The sequence below is a fragment of the Octopus bimaculoides genome, chromosome 10 (assembly GCF_001194135.2).
Source record: "Octopus bimaculoides isolate UCB-OBI-ISO-001 chromosome 10, ASM119413v2, whole genome shotgun sequence".
In the NCBI taxonomy this organism is placed as follows: domain Eukaryota; kingdom Metazoa; phylum Mollusca; class Cephalopoda; order Octopoda; family Octopodidae; genus Octopus; species Octopus bimaculoides.
The window spans coordinates 16,759,526-16,766,286 of NC_068990.1; the positions used below are offsets into that span (position 1 = coordinate 16,759,526).

General features: G+C 35.5%; 1 protein-coding gene across 2 annotated transcripts in view; it reads left to right on the forward strand.

Annotated features, from left to right (window-relative positions):
* LOC106879924 (erbin) overlaps window positions 1-6,761 on the forward strand; it is a 137,440-nt gene that overhangs the window by 81,279 nt on the left and 49,400 nt on the right. The window lies entirely within an intron of this gene.

Here is a 6,761-nt window from a genome sequence, read left to right on the forward strand (position 1 = left end):
ATATATATATATATATATATATATATATATATATATATATATATATATATATACATATATCATATATATATATTATATATATGTATATTTATGTATTTGTATGTATGTCTAATGTATGTATATGTGCATGTTTGTGTCTCTTTGTCTTGACATTGCATGATAGTTGTAAATGAGATTCACTGTTATACAAGCAGTGTCATTCATTTCCAATATTTTACAGAAACCCATCTGGTCATGGGGAAATATTATTTTGTTTAGCACCAAATAAGTATGGGTTGGTGACATGAAAGGCATCTGGTCGTAGAAAATCTGATGCAATGATTTCTGGCCAATCAATGCAAGCATGGAAAAGTTAACATTAGAACAACAACAACAATGATGATGATAATGATGATGGCCTAGCTCCCCCCCCCCCCCAGAATGAATTATTTTACTTGAATTAGGAGAAACCTTATTGGCACTCAATTCATGTCATAGTTGTGGTTTTAAATCACTGTTAACACTTGTGCCTGTTAGTGATTTATGAGACTTTTATTAAAGAAAGAACTGTCTTAAACTAAAACACCTTACAAACATTCACAACAATCAGAAGGTCATAAATAAATTATAAACAAAAGGAATCCAACAACACTAAATTCAAGTGATTTGATAAGAGATTTAGTTTATGGCTAAAACAATTTTGAGTGTTGAGTTTGGGAGAATTAATATAAAATTTTTAATGCTGTAGTGGTTTAGTTTCTGCAAGAAAAATATTGTGACCTATAATGTTGTAAACATTATGGTTAATAAATACCTTCTCTCAGTGACCTCTCCCCCACATTTCAGTTGGCAAAGGAACATTCAGGTCCATTATATTTTGACAATATTCTTGTCCTTATCTACTTAACCTATATATATATATATATATATATATATATATATATATATACACTTCTAATATAGGATAAAATTGTTTTCCAAAATTTCATCAAGTGGCCAGCATTAAAATACTTTTAAAGGTGAAAATATTAAAATATCTTTAAAGGTGAAAATTATAAGCAATTATAAATAAGGGCAAAAGAAAAAAATTTTCTATGCCAATATGCTGAAAAATAGACGATTTAAAGTCTATTTCTCATCATATTGGTGTAGAAAATTTTTTATTTTGCCCTTATTTATAATTATATATATATATAATTTTTTTAGAAAAACAAATCTGGAGAAGCACACTCTAAGAAGTAGAGCAATCTTATATTAATGGTGAAGGCCGGTTTATAGGGTTACCCTGGGTTTCTCTGATGAGAAATACACTTTGCTTTTGAAATACACTTCCTCCATTTCAATTAATTTTGCAAAAAAGTAGATATTGATAGTATTGTCACATTGGGATGCCTTTGAACATAAGATCTGCTTAACACCTTTGTTACCATATTTTTTTGGAAACAGCTTGCTCTTTGTCGCATGAATTTTAAATAAAGAAGTAAGTAAAATAGTTTTGTCATTATTAAGCCTGTGTTTGTGTTATAGAATCAAGCCAGTGTCAAGTAGGCTGGTATCAGAAGGGTTGATGTTCAAATGATCAGATCTCTACCAAATTTATGGACATTAATCCTTCTAATCCAACCTGTTTTATCCACTGAAACAGTCAAAAACTAACCTGTCTCCTATTTCAATTACTAGTTACCTCTCTTCAAACAATCAGAATCCTAAGCTCGCATAATGGATTGCTAAGAAATACTTCCATTACAATTGTGCAAAACAAATATATCTTTTCATATATGGAATGTTTACTACATTAATAGTAACATTTGGGTTTTTTTATCCTTGACTGAAATTGGTAGAACATTATTAGGAAACTGGTGGCAGTGGGGAAGCATCTTACATTCTTACATTGACAAAGAAACTCTTCCCCCATTATCTCAGCTGCAGACAAGCCTTCTGGTTCTTTGCCAAACACATCTCCATTAACTTTTGACAATATTCCTTTCCTCATCTACTTAACCTATATGTATGTGTGTGTGCGTATATGTATATATATATATATATATATATATATATATATATATATATATATATATATACACACACAAGCATATATATTTGCACATATAAATATATATACACATATATCGACATATACATGTATACATATATAAAGCAAGATTTATATATATATATATATATATATATATATATATATCTGTATATATGTATACATATGTATGTATGCTGGAGCACTGCCTTAAAGGGTGTTAGTTGAAGAAATCCACTCCAAGACTTATTCTTTGTAAGCCTAGTACTGATTCTATCGGTCTCTTTTGCCAAACCGCTAAGTTACAGGAAGATAAACACACCAGCATCAGTTGTCAAGTGATGGCGGGGGGATAGACACAGATACACACACACATGTATATATACATATATATATATATATATATACAATGGGCTTCTTCCAGTTTCTGTCTACAAGGTTTTGGTCAGCCTGAGGCTCTTGTAGAAGATATATATATATATAAAACTGTGTACCATAGTTTATCAGTGTATGTGTATGAACAAGTGCTGCATACCTATTTAACAACTGTAACTCTGTGTGTGTGTGTGTGTGTGTGTGTGTGTGTATGTGTGTGTGCGTGTGTGCGTGCATGCGTATGTGTGTGTGAATGCGTGTGCATGTATGGGTAATGATTTGCTATATGATAGCATGAAACCTTAATATATAATGGCTGACGGTTAATTGTGTGCGTGTTCTAGCAGTTATGATGGATATGAAAATGTGATGGTATATGTAATCACATTTATAAAGGAGAAACATGAAGTGAGGAGAAGATGGTGGAAGAAGAGATTTATTGGGACTATATGTGTAAGAGAGAGGGAGAGAGTGTGTATATGGGTATATTACTCTCTCTCTCTCTGTCCCTCTCTCTCTCTGCCCCTCTCTTTCCCTCTCTCTATATGTTGGGTGGGTATGCTACTCTTTCTCCATATAAATATATATATATACACACAACACACAAACACACACACACACACACAAACACACACACACACACACTCACACATGTATGTATATGTATGTATATGCATGTATCATCATTTAATGTCCATTTTCCATGCTGGCATGGGTTGGATAGTTTGACAGAAACTGGCGAGCTGGTGGGAGGTGGGGTCTGCACTAGACTTCAGTCCGTCAGTTTTGGCATAGTTTTGGTGGCTAGATGCCCCCAACTTAACTCCAGGATGGGTGTTTTTCATATGGTACTGTTTATGTGGTGCTGGTATGAGTGCTTTGTAACATGGCACCAGCATGGGTGCCTCTCCATGTGGACTGGCATAGGTGCTTTGTTATCAAATAGAGGTAAAATAATCTAATTTGTTACATCTGTACAACACATGTCAATGTATGCCCAACCATTTAGTTTCAGGTTCAGTCCCACTGTGCAGCACCTTGGGTTGAATGTTATTCTCACATATGCTAGTATATAAGTGTATGTGTGAGTGTGTATATGTGTGTGGGGATAGTGTCTGTATGTGTATATGGGAGTGTATATAAGTATGTATAGGAGTGTGTATGTATGAGTGTGTGTATTGGAGTGTGTGAGGTGCACATGGAGGTATAGTGTATATGGAAGCATATATGTGGTTGTGTTTGTGTGTATATGCTTTTTTGATGGTTAAGATCAGTGGTTCTCAACTGGAGTCCATATGGCCCCTGAGGGTCCATGTAAGATTGTTAGAGGTCCACGCAGCAAAATAATAAGTTGGAGATCCACAATAATATTTTAAGGGCCCCTGAAAAATTTTATTTTAGATGTATTTATTGGTATAACATTTTACATAGTTCAACCTATACAAGCTAATGTGTGAATAACAAAATAGGAATTTTGAAAGAAGTATCTGTAAACATTGAATGGCTATGAGGGGGTCCACCAGAATAAATTAGTAATTAAAGGGGTCCATTGATAAAAATGGTTGAGAACCCCTGGTTTAGATGGTGAAGGAAGAGCACTCTCCTCCTCCCCACCACCACCACCCTTTTTGTAGGAACTCTTAGATTGTTAGACAAAAGAAGGAAAAAAAAAGTTGTTAATACCTCAAACCAAAGACATGGTCTGAATCCTTATCTATAGCAGTTAAGGGCCCCAGGTGGTGGCACTAAGCAAGGTTACCCCAGATTCAGTGCATCATAAAAGAACAGGAACAGTCTAGCTGGCTGCTGGCCCTAGGCCATAGTGGAACAGATGACAATTGTCCAAGAAAGCTGTTGGATGAGATTGAACCCAGATCCACATGATTGATAAATAATCTTCTTAACCAAGCAGCCATACCTGTACCCATGCATTTGCCCATGCTACCCAGAGAACTCACACATACACACTTATAATATGCACACATATGCATACACATACATTTGTCACGCTCACATATGCATGCATACATACACTTATAATACATACAGACATACACAAGCAGACATGCACACACACACACACACACACACACACACACACACACACACACACACACACACATACACATGAGCTTATAATATACATACGTATGCCAGCTTGGAAAACAGATGTTAAACAGTGATGATGATGATGGTATTGATACACACAGGCATATAACACACGTACACCCACACCCACACATACACATGCATATATACATGTATATACACATGGCTATATGTATGTGTGTGTGTGTATACCCCCTTGGGCTGCTTCTCGTTCATATTTGAATGTATATATATAAATATATATACATACACACACACAGACATATACATATGTATATACATGCACACACACATATACATGTGCATATATATATATATATATATTTATACATACACACACACACACACACACATATATATACACACACATATACACACCTATATTTATATCCGAACATTTAAAAACTTCTCCTTTCTTCCTTTCCCAACCTTTGAGATTTTGATAATTTCCCTTTGATCTCAAGACTGGCTCCACATATTCCACCTTTTGGTTTGAGTCTGCCATTGCTGCCTCTCTTCATGGAACTTTCAGCAACATCAATCAGACAGACATGCTTCAGATCTCAAACAGGCAACACAAACCATACAGTCACCCTCTGTGTGTGTGTGTGTGTGTGTGTGTGTGTGGATGGGGGGGGGGTATTAATATGTGTCTGTGTGTGTGTGTGTGTGTGTGTGTGTGTGTGTATATTTATTGTAGATAGATGTATATATATATATATTTATATACAAAATCATCATCTTCAACATCATTTAATTTTCACTTTTTTCCATGCTTGTCTGGGGCAGACTGAAGTTATTGACAGATTTTCAACAGCTGGATGCCTTTCCTGTTGCTAGCCCTCACTTGTCTGCAAGTAAAGTAATATTTCCCCATGGCAAGAAATATTTTTCATGCAAAACTAGAAACAAACTGATCATTTGTATGATGACGGCACTTGTTTATACCATAATGTGATATATAGGCCAAGAGACGCACAAAAACACTTGCACACAAACAAGCACACATATGCATGCATGCACACGCACACACACACATCCGCAGGCTTCTCTCAGTTTCAATGTACTAAATCCACAGATTTGGTTGCCCTGGGGTGTAGTACAAAATACTTGCCCAAGATGCCAAACATGCTTCTCAAATGAACAGCCATACCTGCACCTATATAGCCATGATTGAGTGTGTGTGCGTGTGTGTGATCATAATTATCATTTTAATGTCCAGTTTTCAATGTGTGTATACGTGTGGATGAAGTTTAATGCGGTAGATTTTCTACAGTTAGATGCCCTTCCTCCTGTTAACCCCTTGCCTGCTTCCATGCAAGATGATAATCACCTCCACCACCTTCTCAATGACCAGGCATGTTATCAAAGGAAACAGGGCTTGTATGACAGTGACAATCAGTTTATAACTATCCCATGAAGTCAAGAGGAGATTCAAACACACACGCACTAACACATGCACACACACTTGTATATGTATATGTGTACACAACAGGCTTTTAGTTTCTGTCTACCAAATCCACTCTTAAGGTTTTAGTAAAAGACAGTTGCCCAAGGTGCTGCATGGTGGGACTGAACTCGGAACCATGTGCTTTAGAAGCAGACATATATATGTATATATATATATATATATATATATAAAAGTTTCATAGATCAAACAAGAGAATTAAAACTGAATGCAGAAATTTACAAAAATGGTTTATGGGCTGGGAGTTTTGTGTATGGCATTTATTGAACTTATGCCATACACAAAAACTCACAGACCTTGAATCACTTTCCTAACTTTGTAATGATTAAAAATTTTTAAAAAATGTATCCATAAACATGTGGCCATATCCTACCTCTCTGTCTGTTTATCTGTGTTCACACACACACACACACACCCACACTCACACACACACACACCCACACTCACACACACACACATTTATACTAGCAGAGACCACCCGGCGTTGCTCGGGATTGCTCTAGAAGGTCCATAAGAGCTTGAGAAGGAGCTGGTAGTACTGGCAATGTTACCTGACCTCCTGAGCAGCACATACCATTTGTTTCATTTGAAAATTTTTTCTATGCATGTTTCTAGAGAAAATAAATAAGTAAATGGGTGGAAATCAAAGTGGTGAGTGTGTTAAATCATAAGGCACTAAAAGAGAATGACTCTTCCCAGACACAATAAAAAGATGCTTCAACACACAAACACACATAAAGAATCTTGCAGACCAAATACAAAAACGATATATATATATATAAAAACGATATATATATA